General features: G+C 37.6%; 1 protein-coding gene and 1 long non-coding RNA gene across 16 annotated transcripts in view; one reads left to right on the top strand and one right to left on the bottom strand.

Moving 5' to 3' along the window:
• Mef2c (myocyte enhancer factor 2C) overlaps positions 1–5,508 on the bottom strand; it is a 162,383-nt gene extending 156,875 nt beyond the window's left edge. For all 14 annotated transcript variants that reach the window (XM_087629748.1, XM_087629785.1, XM_087629766.1 and 11 more), the window contains exon 1: positions 5,343–5,508. The gene's annotated coding sequence lies outside the window, so the exon portion shown is untranslated. The remainder of the gene's footprint in view (positions 1–5,342) is intronic.
• A 636-nt stretch (positions 5,509–6,144) lies between these two features.
• LOC102552429 (uncharacterized) overlaps positions 6,145–16,865 on the top strand; it is a 164,298-nt gene continuing 153,577 nt past the window's right edge. For both annotated transcript variants that reach the window (XR_015673653.1, XR_015673649.1), the window contains exons 1-2: positions 6,145–6,229; positions 6,614–6,740. This is a non-coding gene — a long non-coding RNA (uncharacterized LOC102552429). The remainder of the gene's footprint in view (positions 6,230–6,613; positions 6,741–16,865) is intronic.

The following is a 16,865-nucleotide window of genomic DNA, read 5'->3' as shown; positions in this document are numbered from 1 at the left end:
CTTGGTACCATCTGGGGACCTAATTATTTAATTTGGGGTTCATTCTTTTTTAATTTAAACCTGTAAAGTGGGCATTGAACAGGCGGACATTTAACATTAGTGATGAAACAAAGATGTGCTTTCTTTGGTGACTGCCAGTTTCTCATGAGCCTGGACTCCCTGCAGGTACGACCAGCACTTGTCAAAGTGAGTTGAGTAGAGGGAGCTGTCAGGAAGGAGACTTTCAGATGTTCTTAGGAATTTGGTAATTGTTTTTGCCTATCCAGAAATCAGAAAAGACAACTTAACCATCTCTTGGAATAGGTCGATGAAGCCTTCATACTTGCTCCATGTGTAACTGCTGTCTCTCCAGAGCCCCTTCATACCTAACAGCTGCTGTTAGCTCAGATAGCTTTAATGTTTCAGAATGGGACTTCTTTGACAAAATGTCTGTCTGTCTGTCTGTTTGATTTTGTCTGACAAAGCAAGCATTACCATGTTGGCTTATGACAATTATGTGTTATAACTATTTTAAACTTAAATTGCTCCTTCCATTTCACAAAACTGAAAATATTAAATATTCACTGAATTTTCATCCAGTTCAGCTATGGAAATACATACTGAACTTCAGAGTTACACGTAATAGTGTAATGTTGAGGTATGACCTTTCCTGTAATGAAACCAAGGTACTCTCCGATGTGCTTAGTAATGCTCTGCAGAATGATTTTGTTTCACCATTTAATTCCCTAGCTCTACACTGGCCTGAGATTTTCCTTATTTGGAGTACTCCCAGAAACGGAGAAGGCGGGACAGGCTATTGCAGAAAGAAGTGCAGCAATGGTCCAGAGTCCTTCTGGGACACCTCCCATGAAGCAGAGAGAATACTCTCTTAGTTAGCTGAAATCTCTTTCCTTGGGGTTTGTATATTACTAACTCCAATCCCTTTAGCTATGTCACAGAGATTAAGTGATTGATTTTTAGTCACAACAGTACATAGCAGAAACAGAGGCTAGGCCTCAGGTCCTTGCACTCCTGCCAGGGTGTTCTTTGAACCATATTCATCAGCTCTAGAGAGAAATACTTGTCCTTTAGAAGCAGACAAGGGATGACTCGCTTTCCTTAAAACTCTTTGAGAAGCAAGAGAATGACTCGATTTCCTTGTCTTTCTTGTAATTTTGTGTGTTTTTTGATACCCCTATTTGCTAGCAAAGTTGGAAATAGATATTATTTACTTCTCTGATGATTAATTTGCTTTGTAATTGATTTGTACGCTACTACTGCATATTGTCAAATAATCTGCTACTCAATGTCTGATGTTGCTTTGGACTAAATGTAAGACAATAAACAAATGACATTTATAAGTTTAGGGATGAAATTTAGTTGTTAAATGGCAATATTAGTCATACAAGTATTGATTACTTTAAAACAATCTTTCGCAGAGAATAGCCACCATTTTTATCGAGATCTCATATCAATATTTTTTAAGTTTCTCCCTTTTTATTGGCAATTTGTCTATGTATTAAAGTTTCACTTCTTACCTGCAAGATCTGCTCTAAAGTTCAAGGATAAGATATATTCCTTGAAAATCATAAAGATGTAGTTTAATCTGAACAATTTCTTTTCTAGAGGGTAGAAAATGAGCATTTATTTGAATATTGATAGTCTCAATCTTGATTGAACCAGTTTTTTAATACAGCACCACCAACTAGTATGTCAATAGTAATGATATAATCAAAGCATTTGACTTGATGTCAAACACTTATATTAATAAAGTGCCACTTAATACTATGAGTTCTGAGCTTGCTAGGACACACAAATGAAGCCTTTGGGCTACACCTTGGTTTGTTTATTAGCACACACACATATCAAATTAGTTAATGGTTTAATCAGCCTTATAGCATATTCTGCATTACACATACACACACACACACACACGTATATATATATGTATATATATATGTATATATATATATATATATATATATATATATGCTTATGTTCTGGTATATTTAGTGCTTTTAATTGTTCCCCAGTCTTTCAGAAAGCTAAGGCTATGTTTTGATGTCTACATTTATTTTTCGAAGCGTATGACTGTGATTTAAAAAAATTCTTTTATTTCAAACACATTTGTATTTTCACTTTATAAATCCATTTAAATGATACAGAAGTTACGAAACAGTTGAAAGTGGGCACATTTCAATTACTCGTAGTGTTCTTGCATCGTCTAGTATGCTCTGGTAAGCAGACGTATATATTCCATAGGTATTGCTTAGGCACAAGCCATTCTACTCATGCCACTTTCCCACGTGATCCTTTTTGTTTGTCAGTTTGACTGCCCATAGTTTTTGAAGTCAAAGCAAACCGAATAGGGACCTGAGAAAGCCCAAATCTGGGCCTCCCTCCTCCCAGCAGAAACTTTGAGTTAGCTTCACTTTTATTCTTTTTTGGAAAATCTTTAAAATGAGAAGTTGGAGCTTCAGAGCCTCCCCCCACTCATGTGGCTTTTAAGGATTTCATAAACTCAAAATTAATCTGATTCACAGATAGCTACCTGTCTTTGATGGACGTCATTACCTGGGTGCTTAGCGTTTTAATCAGTGTGTGTACATCTCTGACAGTTCCTTTAAGGAAATTAACTCTCTCAACTTATGAAATGTGTGTAGATGCGAAAAAGAATTAGACACTTAAGGAGTAATAAGTCCAGGGTGGAGGAGGGAGGCTAGGCAGAAGCCACTGCTCCCCTTTTATTTATCTTGTCCATAGTCTTGGTATTCTGATTTGAGAACTTACTGGCACCAGGTATTATCAACAGGGATGAGTAATATGCAATTTTTATCTTTATTAAGTTACATCTGGCCCGAGGACAGATGACAGTTGTCAGTCAGGTGTCTGGTCAATGAGGAGGTCCATGTAAAGCTGCCAAAGTATTTTTGTTTCTTTAAATATTTACTATTTTACACTGAAACTCTGTTTCTTTAGAGTGAATAGGGGATTAGTTTCCATGCAGTTCATTAATTATTGTTAATTACTAGAAGAATCAACAGCTTTCTTATGAACACAGAAAAGGAATAAACAAATCTTTTGAGTGGCTCTCTGAAGCAGGAAAATGATTAATTTTCCACCGCTGAAATAATTATCTTTATGTTGTGAAGATGTATTTCAAAAGTAATCTTTTAAATGTGTAGGGCAGGTATGAGTCAGTGTCATTTTAAGCTGAGATTGCTCACTAAGACTTATTAAAGAAACCAGTTTGTATACGTTGAAAGATTCGGAGTGGGTATTTTGTGACCTAGGGTTGAAGATTTATTAGGAAGGACAAACATGTCATTGCGTGGTAACAGTGAATTAAGGCTTCTGATAATTCAAAGAAAGTGTGCAATTTTCAGACTATGTCTGAACTCCTGGCACAATGAAAATGATAACGTTTTAGATATTCTGTATAGCTGGACTGTTTCTAACATTTTAAAAGAGGTCCACTTCCCGTAAGAAATGGACATCTATAGCCAACAGTTGGCAGAAGCTTTCACATCACTTATTTGCCGCTTCAGTGTTTATTAATGAGAGGGCAATACATTTAGCCAACACGAATACACATGAAAACTTAGTAGGCGTAATTCCAAAATAGACCCAAGTGCTTATGATTTATAATAAACAGCGTTTGTCTTCAAAGGCAAGTGTGCTGGTCCTTTAAGAACGTAGGCTTTAACAAACCAGAAAAAAAAATCTTGCTTCACATGTCTCATTCTGTAAGAGTCTGATGAATGGTTTAAAACATTTGGTAGATCTGGTGATTTCTGTCTCAGAATCAACAGTAAGTCTGAGAAAGCATCCATGAAAAGAGTGGTAGAAACCACTATGTACTTAAGTAAATATTTTTGATGATCTGAAGAACATTATACTTGCCACCCTTTATAATAAAAAGTAAATTGGAGTTTCAGTGTTTTAAAAGTATGTATCTCAGAAAGGCTTGTAGATGAGATTACTATTTTGAGTGTTAGATTTAAGGCTCAAGAGACCATTTTTCGTCATTTAAAAATGTTTTTTCATATTTTCAAAGGGAAATTAGGTCTGTATAAGAAAATATCCTTAGGTTTATATCATGCTCAAAACATACCTAGCTAAAAAATATTTTAGATAAGATGATCATTAACAAAAGTCAGATTTCATATTTTTTCCACTTTACAAATATGTATTAAACATGTAGATTGGAAATTATTTATGGCGCCATCAGAGTAAAACATTTGCTTCATCGTCTTAGTAATTTATTTTTGTAGAAGCTTTTCTCTTCTTAAATACCAATCCTACCCCCCACAGCCCAGAAAATTGATTTTAATGCATAATAATTTATAGCATTCTTGATCAATGTATGCTGTTGTGTCTTTTACATTCATTAGCCCATGTTGCTTGTGAATATGGAATTTACTTATTAAAATGGTTTCATATGTTTGCTATGTATAGTCCCTAGCTTTGAGCTGCTTCTTTGCTTAAATAAATGTTTTCAATTTGCTATAATACAACAATTTGTAGAGAAATGCTGTGAAGCATAGTTAAAAGAATGAGTCCTTGAAATAGAATAACTTTTTAAAAATATGTCCTAACATGTGGTCTCATTTTTCCTTCTTTTGCATTAATTAAAATCCTGTTCGGAAAAAATATTTTTACCCAACTTTTGAATTCACAAAATAAAAAAAATACCAAAATATGTAAATGCACTAATTTTGGAAAGAAATGATGTAAAAACATGCTTTATAACTCCCTTGATCATCTATTCTCAAGATTTTATTCTTTAGAAAAATTCTCTTGTAAAATAATGAGAAAATGTTGTTCCTTTTAATTATTAATTATTCTGTTCACTTAGATGTCTTAAATGCACATTAAATAAAATTAACATTGTATTCTAATCATCTTCTTATAATGTGCACTCTTAATAGCACATGGGATTTTTTTTTAAAGCATGTACCGTATCACCATTTCATTTTGTAAATTCCTTGGAAAAATCACATTTTATTCAAAGAAGGTTAGAACCAGATTAAAATGAAACTAAAATGCTATTGTGTAGTCTCATGTAATATGTGTGATGAACTCGTTATTCTCACACATTTAAAACAGTAGTCAGAAAGCAATATTAAAACTATAAATAATTTTTTACGAAATGCTCATTTTATAATCTCAGAAAACCGTCAAATGTTGTCGGCTCTGTTTTGTGCACCTAGCAACCCCACTGTTGGGCAAGTTGGCTCGGATTCCCGCGCTCTCATCAGCTTAGTGAACAGAGGTACCCCAGTAGTGTGTCCTCTAAGATAACGGGAAATCAACTTTTAGAGATTAAAAAAAGTACATATTTTTTGGCAATTGAAACTCACCAGTGCCTTTCTGCTTCTCCAGGAAGTTGTTCCCGTCAGCACCTGCTGAGGGCTTTGTTGTCCAAACTCTGACAGGTAAAAAATTCCTGTAGAACAAAGCCAGACCAGCTGGCTTTGAAGAGAAACCCCCCAGTTTGGGCTGCGCTTGCCTCCTCTCCTTTTCTATGAAGACCGAGGCTTTGCCCCCTTGATCGTCAAGCGGTGAGATGCGTGATCCCTCTGCACAAGTGTCTGGCAGGCCGAGGTGCACCTGCTCATGTCACTCTGGAGTAAATTTAGCTGTAAAGGTATCATTGACAACCAGACCTTTGTCAGTGCTGGCAAAAGAACACAGAACTGCTCTCCCCCACCCCGAGCCTCTACACTGTTAGTTCCAATGGAAAATATCCAATCGGAAGTCTATCCAAAATCATTCCTAAAAAATGAAATTGCTTTCATATGGTATAAAAAAAGTTAAGTTTCCTCATTTCACACAGGCTTTAAAATTACATTTCCAAGAATAATCTTGGAACAAGACAAGTTTTTGTTCAATTAATTGTGGCTGGAAACTTTTTAATGGAAACATAGCACACACTTACTTCATTTCAGGTTATTAAACTGTATAAAGCACTGTACTTATTTCCCATTCTTTGCCCCAGCTCATTTGCTTTTTTCAATCCAAAGAAATATTAGAAGGTTAAAACTTATCACATAGGGGGATTAATCATGCTCCCGAATTAGAAAGCTTGTAGCTCTAAGAGATCCAGTGTCAAAACTGGATGGTCATGGCACTTAAACTCTTGGGAATCCACAATGCCACAGTACCATTTAAAATGGAAACTCACATCTGTGGAGACCCTTGATTTGTGACCCTGACTATAGCTGGTATTCCTTAATGACTGGTTAAGGTAAGGACATTTACATTTATCAACAGGTGAATTCTTAGGCTTATTTCTTCTTTAGTTAAGTAAATTCAGTTGGAAAAAAAGAGAGTCAGGCAGTGTTCACTGAAGTATCTGGCACAAATTTAACAGTCCAAATAGAAAGCATGTTAAGGAGGAATATGTTAGGACGAAACCTTGTGAGATTCCACTTTGACAATCATGGTTTCTTACGTGGAGTTAACGGAGTTGAGAAAAGTACCTGTTCTACCATATCATTGCCATTTGCAATGCTTCGGTGTGATGAGAAAAAGAAACTGGGTCAAAATAAAAGTGCTTTGTAGAATAAACAAGGTTGCTATTTACTTACTATGTCTAAGCAGCCACTCAACAAGCTTCGTTTCCCTGCAGGGCTCCACTTTCAGATAAAACATAGACCTGAATGGCATCATCCAGTATCCAGGGAAACCATGTAAGGACCTCGCTCACTGTGTACTTCTCTTATTCAGAGTTTAAAAGCTAGCTGAGTACTGAATAAGTAAGTGTTTTTATTTAATAATTATACGGGTGGGACATTTTAGGATCTTGCTAAAAAGAAATGGGTCTTTGATTGTTGTGTGCGTCATAACAAAACCCTTAGGTTTCCTCATATTTCATAAAAATCGTGTGTTTAGTCCCGACCTCTCCGTCAGTTCTCAATCTTAGGTACAAAACAGCTACTCAAAATCTTAATGAACTGACTTTCAAACTTCTGCGTGACCCACCAGTATTCCTTAAGCCACCTTTCAAAGGCCTGGTCAGGAGCAGTTGCCTAAGTGTAGTGAAACATTCTTACATTTTAAAATGAGAAAAGTTTATGGTAGTCTTTCCTTGGTGAACGTGAGTAGCTATTTAGTTGGCTTCAGTCTTGGTTGCAGAGTGAGCAAGCAAATGAAATGAGCTTATATTTTAACTGCAGCAAAGAATCTTGAAAAGTAGTGCCATTACCAAGACCCAACTTTGTATTTGGGGAAATAGCAGGAAGTTAGTACTATCTCCCTCCCTCCCTTCCCCCCTTCCCTCTCTCTCCCTCCCTCTCTCTCCCTTCCTCTCCCTCTCTTCCTCTTTCCCTCCCTCCCTCTCTCCACTCCCTTCTTCCCTCGCTGTCTCCCTCTCTTCCGCTGTTCTTCCCCTGCTCCCATTTCTCTCCCCAGTCTTCTCACCTTCCTCTCTTTCCTCACAAACACTTTTGTACATAACATACTGTACTAATTCACTTCTTAGGAGCTGTGAAATCTAATGGGGAAATTTAATTCCCAAAAAATATGCACATTGTTATTCTGGAGAAAGAGCCATTCCTAAAATACCTGAAAAGAACATGAAAGTTCTACTAAACATTCCCTTATATGGGTTTCTCCTTGCAAAAAAATGTATTTAAATTTAAAATAATCACCAAAAAATAAAACAAGCAGTTTGCCTTAAAAATCAAGTCACTTTCAGTATGACATACTATACATTTTGTTTATATAATGTTCACAAAAATACTTAAAACCTAAAACAACTTATAATTATAGAATCCTTTGTTGTTTCTTAGATACGACTTATCTAATTCTCTAAATACAGATATACTACTTTTGAATCAAGGCTTTTGGTTTAGTCTTATGGTTGAGACTTTCAAACTATTTTCATTTAGTTTTGAGAGGCATGTTTAGTTCATCCTATAATTATATCATCATACTATTTATGCAGTTTATCTTTTTATGCATAACAAAATTCAGCTTTCTGAATTAAGAGACATTGTGGCAGCAAAAGAAAGGTTTTGTAGAGACCTAAGAACTTGAACCTATAAAAAAGGTGCTGGTAACTTACGCTAGTAACAAATTTTCAAGGACAAAGCCTGAGGTCTGAGGTTGATGTCTGAAAGAGAGAGTCCTGTTGTAAAACGAGCTTGGGCTACTGTTGAGTAAAGGGAGAGGCAGACAAAGATCAGCCAAGATCATGGTACTGAGCAAAACCAACCGACTGAGTATTTGCTGATCCCATAGCTCATTTTCTAGAGGGGAAGGAACGTTCAAGATCCATTCCCAGGCAGACAAGTCACCAGCCCTGAGACATACTGGGCATGTACTTTTAGCACTTGTGTCAGAATGCATGTATTCCTCAACTCCTATCTTACCAGTCAAGGAGACTCAGGAAAAGAGCACACCTGGGGACTGTCCTGCTCCTCCATAATGGTCTCACTATTGTGAGCCCCCCTTCAACCAATCAATAGAAGCTTCTGTGATAGTGTTAATGCTTTGTATCCTCACTTTGTAACATGTAACCACCAGCCACAGGTGGCTATGGAACAAAGAAAATGAAACTTGAATTTAGTTTGCTGCAGTTATAAAACCCCATGACCAGTAGCCACAAAATTGGACAGTACAGTTCTGGGTTCAGATCATGTACAATGCATGCCAACCACCAGGAACCAAGACGAAAATAAGTAAGGACTAAGGGAAAAATGTACCCTGATATTTATTTAGTTGAATTTTAAGAAATGTTATTAAGTGAGTGGTTACAATTCAAAGGATTAGTCATTTTTCATCAGAAATTAAAATACCCATTTGTAAAGATTTTTAAAATCTATTCATGGTCTGTCATATAACAACAATTTGCCAATTAACTAAATATTTAGATCAGAAGTGCAACTTCTTTCATATTTATAACATTTTCTAGAGATGAATGTTTTTAATATTGTTGATGGAAAGATATGGTAATATTGCTTTATAAGCCTAGGGTAGTAGATTTTAAAAGGACCATAATGAACACTATTATATCAGAAGGATACTCTAATGAAAGTTCAAACAGTGGTGATAAACATTTAGAGAAAGTTCAGTTACAATTTCTGCAATATATCTTTGCATAGAATTCCAAATATGTAACCAAAGGTGCCCCCTGACTAGTTCTGTAACTGATACTGCTCTCAGAGCGTGCACCAAGGTTTAAATCTCCGTGTTCTTTTTGGCATTCTGTGAAAATGAGATATACAAATATTTATTAATAATATTAATATTCTAAAATTATAGGCAAAGTAATTGCAAGCTTGTGTTTCATATCTGAAATTTGTATAGATGTAGATCTGCCAACTTACTGTCTGATTGCTTGCTATTTGTACGATCATAAAACATGTTTTAAAATTGTAGACTTAATAGTCATCCTTTCAAAAATCATGTGGTTTGCCTTGGTCATGTGCTTTGGGATAGATGAGATCAGAAGAGAAACTTTTCAAACAGAAGCCAAGAGGCCTTTCCACCACAAAACAAACAGATTCTGTAGGAACCATACCTTCTAATGAACTGTTTGGTTTTGAAAACATTTTCTCCCCTCATTTTTGACTTCTGTCTTGTGTGCAGTGTGTACACATGTATATGGAGGCCCAAACCAAAATCTTCTAGTTTTCACTTTACTTATAGAAGCTGGGTCATTCGCAAAGATCGTCAGTTCAGGCATATCTGCACAGTGGCCAGGAGCTGATCTCTGTCTCTAGAGTAGTGAGTGCTATGACACGAGGCTGCCACACCTCCTGGCGTTTATGTAGGCTCTGGAGATTTGAACTTTGAACCCATATAGAGGAATACAAAGGACCTTTAGGCCTTTCTGCCCGGGCAAGTGTTTTATCCATTAAGTCACCTTCCCAGCCCTCAAAACACTTGTGAATATTTCCAAAGCTCCTTCATCCTAATGTCAAAACCCAAAGTTAAAATGTGTGAGTTGAAAGTGAGGGGGAGACCAAGAAACTGTCAAGAAAGTCGAGAACGGAAAATTGATTTCTAGAAATAATATTTGAAGGGATCCTGTTGAATAGCATGCATATTCTCTAGTAGACTTCTCAGAAATTAGGCCTTATTTAAAAAAAAAATAAAGACTGCCAGCTACCATATTTAGAGAAGCAGTTTTTATAATTGTGTCTTTGCATGGTCTTCAGTGTCCTCAGTAATGTAGCCATGTGCCTTATTGTTTTCCCCCCAAAAGGCCTGTTCTTATTGTAGTCATTATTTCTCGTGGAGAAACTATGGCTTCTTTGAAGAGAATCAGTGTTCAAAATTCTAGTAACATTTCTTATCTAATTCCAGAATGTCTCAAAGAGTTGTTTTTATAGAGAAAAATGTGCACCAGTGGCTTCTGATTTCTTAATGGACTCCCCGATTTGTCATGGATTGATTTACACAGGAATAACGTTTTCCAATTTATTACGGCAATCCCAAGAATACTAGCAATTAGAGATGTTGTGTAACGAGCTTGAGTTAACTGTGTCATCTGTCTTCATCAATTATCAGCCCATATTTTGTTTCATTATTCTAGGTTTAACATTCTACATCCACCATAAATTGTTTTGAAGCTGATCTCAGATATAACATATTTTCATCTGTTAACAATTTGGTAGGCAGCCCTTTAATGATTAACACCTTTTTAACTCTAAAAACTATACCTAAAAAGTGAAACTAGGAAAAGGAGTAACATTTGAAATGTAAATTAAAAAAATCCAGTGAACTAAAAGAGAAATATAAAAAAAAAGGGAGTTCCACCTGAGTTGTTATGTCTTTATTATTTTCAAATATGTTACAATAATTTACACATCTATCTTTGGCTCATGAGTTTTTTTTCTTTTTCACTGTTTAAAACAGAGCTCAGAAAAGGTCCAGACCTTATTCCTGGCTGGTATGTCTCTCCTCCTTTCGTCCACGAATGTATACTTACCTTTATGGAAAGGCCAAGAACACCTTGCTGTTGCCACTATTGAGTACGTCACACTTTGCTGATACGACTCTGCAAAGTCATTCAATGAGTTCTTTTGTCCTCTGCTTTACCTTTTAAGCTCTGAACATTTGATCGGTTTTGGGACAGATGAGAAAGAATAGCGATTTCTTTTTTAAGTGTTATTGGTACATATTAATTATAGCAATGGGTTTTAGTCATAACATCTTCATACATGCATTTAACCTGCCTTTCTTCTGACTTTGTGATGCCAGACATTGATGGTCACTGCACTTGGACATGTATTCCTCAGGGTTTGCAGAATATTGACACAGTTCTTTCTGTTTCTGTTTAGTTTATTAGGAGGAATTCTTCCAGGAAGATAAGAAGGATTTTCTTGGACGTTTAGTGTTTAGAAAAAGGAGTCAGTATAAATGTTTATTTTGCCCCCTTTATTCATCAGTTCTGCATGTAATGGACGGTGCTCAGTGTCCTCTTATGGTGACTAGTGTCTTAAAGTGTCACTGTGAGCATTCCATCTATTGGTGCTGCACATCTCAGCTGTCACAGTTTGGTTCTGTCTAAGTTTGTTCATGTGTGTCTTTAACAGAGCTTTCAAGGGCTTTTATAATACTCTAAAGGGTAAAATTTTACATGGGTATCTTGAATATCCCCCTTCTGAACCTGAAATTAATCAACAGTCCAAGAAGTTCTAATTACTTGTCTTGGAAAATGCCCCTGTAAATAATATACTTGAAGAACAGGGGGCCCTTTGCAGTTGGTGTGACACTTAATCTGGGTACACTCAAAGGACACAACTGGAATTCATCTTCTTTTAAAGTTCTATTGTATCTTTGCAATGTTGGGGAAGGAAACTAGGTCCTCACAAATGCTTGGCAAACACAGTACCCCTGACCCACAGGGGTACTTAATAATTAATTAATTAATAAGAACTGAACACTTATTAACCTTTAAAATAAACACATTAGAAATTCACGGTACTTCTTAAGGTTAATAAGTATTAACCAACATGTTTTACTTTAGTACAGTGCTTGGGAAATAAACATATATGTGGAGAACATACTATTGGTCATTCTGGCCGAGGAAGAAGGAAGCAAATGGGATGAAATTAGAAGTGGATACAGGTAGGGACTTTGAAACAATGATGCAATTCCATGGTTTGCTCAGGCCAACTGTTACTCAGAGTTATGCATGATCAGATTACACAAGCATACACATACATGCACCAGTACAAGTAGGAGTGCATAGGACTGTAGAAGGCTGAGTTTGCTTTGTGAATTATACAAGTTTTAAGTTCCAATTTGAATATTTGCAAGATGCTAACTTTGGAAACAGAGACTAGAATATACATTTGCTTTGTAGTTTTAAATTATGTCAAAGTGAACGTTAAATGGTGATTTTGTAACAAGTAGAACTGCATTGGCAGTTACAATGCATCCTGATAACAGTTAAGGAGAAGTATACAGAATACCTATGTTGACTCTTGTCTATGTTTTGTGTACCTATGACTAGGTACCTTATAATGGTGCTTCTATGGTTTATGATTTTGGTAGATGATGGATCAGGACAGTAAGCCTCTGGCATCTTGGCAACTAAACAAAGAAATAGGACAAAGACTGATGCATAAGGAAGGGCATGTATGTGAGGGAGGAAAGCCAGAGAACAGGGAGGAATTGACTCATTCTTTGCTAAGAACCCACACGTAAGTATTAACTAACTCTTGATCTTAGCTGGTTTCTACAAAACCACATTAATACATACAGAACATTGTATCCCTGTGAGATTATAGTGCACGGTAGCAGATTCAACATTTTTTAAAAAAAAATATTGTATTTATTTACATTCCAGCCATTGACACCCCACGTTTTCCCGGCCTCCCTCCCACAGTTCCTGATCACATTCTTTCTTCCTCTTGCCTCCGAGAGGGTGCTCCCCACCACATGAGGCTTCCCCCTTCCCTAGGGCCTTAAGTCTAAGATTAAGCGCATCTTCACCCACTGAGGTCAGACCACTAGGTCCTCTACTATGTATGTGCATGGAGCTCTGGACCAAGCTGTGCATGCTGCTTGGTTGGTAAGTTAGTCTTTGGGAACTCTCTTGGGTCAGGGTTATTTGAGACTGCTGGCCTTCCTATGACCTTCCTATCCCCTTCAGCTTCTTCAATCCTTCCCCTAATTCAATTATAGGAGTCCCCGACATCAGTCTAATGGTTGGGTGTAGTTATCTGTGTCTGTCTCAGCTCCTGTCTGTAAGCACACCATAGCAACAGTAATAGTTTCAGGTCTTGGTGCCCCCCTCCTCCATGAGATGGAGTACAATTTGGGCTAGCCATTGAACCACCTTTCCTTTAGTCTTTTCTCCATCTTGTTCCTGCAGTTCTTTCAGGCAGGAGCAATACTGGGTGAGAAATGTAGACTTTGGGTTAATGAATCTATCCTCTACTTGAGGCCCTGTTCATCTACTGGAGGTGGTCTCTTCAAGTTCCCTCTCCCCTTTGTTGGGCATGTTTGAAAAGGTCATCCCCATTGAGTCCTGAGAGTATCTCACCTTCTTGGTCTCGAGTACTATTTAGAGGGTTCCCCTCCTTCCTGAATATTTTCATTCATTCTCCTGGCCCTCTGTGCCTCTCTTCTCCCCCATACCTGATTGTGTTTCCCTTTTCCCCTCATCTTCCCCTCTCTCACCAAGATCCTTCCATCCCTCTGACTTCTGTGATTATTTCTTTCCCCCTTCAAAGTTGTATTGAAGCATTCTCACTTGGGTCTTTCTGTTTGTTTTATGTTTTACAGTGTGTGGGTTGTATAATTGATATTCTGTATTTTTTGGCTTATATCCATTCATCAGTGAGTAAATACCATGTATGTCTTTTAGAGTCTTGGTTACATTACTCAGGATAATATTTTCTAGTTCCATTCATTTGCCTTCAAATTTCATGATGTCCTCATTTTTAATAGCTGAATAGTATTCCATTGTGTGAATGAACCACAATTTTCTGTATCTGCTCTTTGGTTGAGAGACATTTGGGTTGCTGCCAGCTTCTGGCTCTTATAAATAAGGCTGCTATGAACATAGTAGAGCATGTGTCCTTGTGGTATGGCTGGGCATCTTTTGACCAAGAGTGATATAGCTGGGTAGAACTCTTTCCAATTTTCTGAGGAAGCATCAGAATGATTTCCAGAGTGGTTGTACCAGTCTGCAATCCCACCAACAATGGAGGAGTGTTCCTCTTTCTCCACATCCTCACTAGCATGTTCTGTTACATGAGTTTTTGCCATTCTGATTGGTGTTAGGTGGAATCTCAGAGTCCATTTGATTTGCATTTCCCTGATAATTAATGATGTTAAACATTTTTAAAGTGCTTCTCAGCTATTCGAGATTCATCTGTTGTGAATTTTTTATTTAGCTTTATACCCCATTTTTTTTTTGTTGCTTTCAAAACAGCTTTATTGAGGTATAATTCACATAATATACAATTCACACATTTAAAGTCTATAGTTCAATTGTTTTAATATATCCATGAATATGAACAAATATTGACAGGATAAGTTTGTAGAACATTTTTATGAACTCAAAAAGAAACCATGTACACTTTAGCTATCACCTCTAAAGACCTCTTCTCAGCCTAACCATATTAATTTCCTTTGTCTTTACTGATATTCTTTTTTGTTATTGACTTTTTTATTTTTTATTTATTTTTTTTATTAACTTCAGTATTTCTTATATACATTTCGAGTGTTATTCCCTTTCCCGGTATCCGGGCAAACATCCCCCTCCCCCGTCCCCTTCCTTATGTATACCCCATTTTTTTTTTTTTTGAAACTAACCAGCTGGCCTTCCAACACTGGACTTGTTTCTGTTTCTTTTTTTTTTCCTATTTTTTTATTGGATTTTTTTTTTTAATTATTAACTTGAGTATTTCTTTTTTTTTTTTTTTTGATTTAAAGAGTAAAAATATTTTATTTTTTATTTTTTATTTTTTTTATTAACTTGAGTATTTCTTATATACATTTCGAGTGTTATTCCCTTTCCCGGTTTCCAGGCAAACATCCCCCTCCCCCCTCCCCTTCCTTATTGGTGTTCCCCTCCCAACCCTCCCACCATTGCCGCCCTCCCCCCATAGACTAGTTCACTGGGGGTTCAGTCTTAGCAGGACCCAGGGCTTCCCCTTCCACTGGTGCTCTTACTAGGATATTCATTGCTACCTATGGGGTCAGAGTCCAGGGTCAGTCCATGTATAGTCTTTAGGTAGTGGCTTAGTCCCTGGAAGCTCTGGTTGCTTGGCATTGTTGTACTTTTGGGGTCTCGAGCCCCTTCAAGCTCTTCCAGTTCTTTCTCTGATTCCTTAAATAGGGGACCTATTCTCAGTTCAGTGGTTTGCTGCTGGCATTCGCCTCTGTATTTGCTGTATTCTGGCTGTGTCTCTCTTATATACATTTCGAGTGTTATTCCCTTTCCCGGTTTCCGGGCAAACATCCCCCTCCCCCCTCCCCTTCCTTATGGGTGTTCCCCTCCCAACCCTCCCCCCATTGCCGCCCTCCCCCCATAGACTAGTTCACTGGGGGTTCAGTCTTAGCAGGACCCAGGGCTTCCCCTTCCACTGGTGCTCTTACTAGGATATTCATTGCTACCTATGGGGTCAGAGTCCAGGGTCAGTCCATGTATAGTCTTTAGGTAGTGGCTTAGTCCCTGGAAGCTCTGGTTGCTTGGCATTGCTGTACTTTTGGGGTCTCGAGCCCCTTCAAGCTCTTCCAGTTCTTTCTCTGATTCCTTCAATAGGGGACCTATTCTCAGTTCAGTGGTTTGCTGCTGGCATTCGCCTCTATATTTGGTGTATTCTGGCTGTGTCTCTCAGGAGCGATCTACATCCGGCTCCTGTCGGTCTGCACTTCTTTGCTTCATCCATCTTGTCTAATTGGGTGGCTGTATATGTATGGGCCACATGTGGGGCAGGCTCTGAATGGGTGTTCCTTCAGTCTCTGTTTTAATCTTTGCCTCTCCCTTCCCTGCCAAGGGTATTCTTTTTCCTCATTTAAAGAAGGAGTGAAGCATTCACATTTTGATCATCCGTCTTGAGTTTCGTTTGTTCTAGGGATCTAGGGTAATTCAAGCATTTGGGCTAATAGCCACTTATCAATGAGTGCATACCATGTATGTCTTTCTGTGATTGGGTTAGCTCACTCAGGATGATATTTTCCAGTTCCAACCATTTGCCTACGAATTTCATAAACTCGTTGTTTTTGATAGCTGAGTAATATTCCATTGTGTAGATGTACCACATTTTCTGTATCCATTCCTCTGTTGAAGGGCATCTGGGTTCTTTCCAGCTTCTGGCTATTATAAATAAGGCTGCGATGAACATAGTGGAGCACGTGTCTCTTTTATGTGTTGAGGCATCTTTTGGGTATATGCCCAAGAGAGGTATAGCTGGATCCTCAGGCAGTTCAATGTCCAATTTTCTGAGGAACCTCCAGACTGATTTCCAGAATGGTTTTACCAGTCTGCACTCCCACCAACAATGGAGGAGTGTTCTTCTTTCTCCACATCCTCGCCAGCATCTGCTGTCACCTGAGTTTTTGATCTTAGCCAATCGCACTGGTGTGAGGTGAAATCTCAGGGTTGTTTTGATTTGCATTTCCCTTATGACTAAAGATGTTGAACATTTCTTTAGGTGTTTCTCAGCCATTCGGCATTCCTCAGCTGTGAATTCTTTGTTTAGCTCTGAACCCCATTTTTAATAGGGTTATTTGTCTCCCTGCGGTCTAACTTCTTGAGTTCTTTGTATATTTTGGATATAAGGCCTCTATCTGTTGTAGGATTGGTAAAGATCTTTTCCCAATCTGTTGGTTGCCGTTTTGTCCTAAGCACAGTGTCCTTTGCCTTACAGAAGCTTTGCAGTTTTATGAGATCCCATTTGTCGATTCTTGAT

This window comes from Rattus norvegicus, chromosome 2, assembly GCF_021556685.1.
Source record: "Rattus norvegicus strain SHRSP/BbbUtx chromosome 2, alternate assembly SHRSP_T2T, whole genome shotgun sequence".
NCBI classification, from domain to species: Eukaryota; Metazoa; Chordata; class Mammalia; order Rodentia; family Muridae; genus Rattus; species Rattus norvegicus.
Note: the sequence above shows the minus strand (reverse complement) of the source record. Positions and strands in the feature narration are given on the sequence as shown.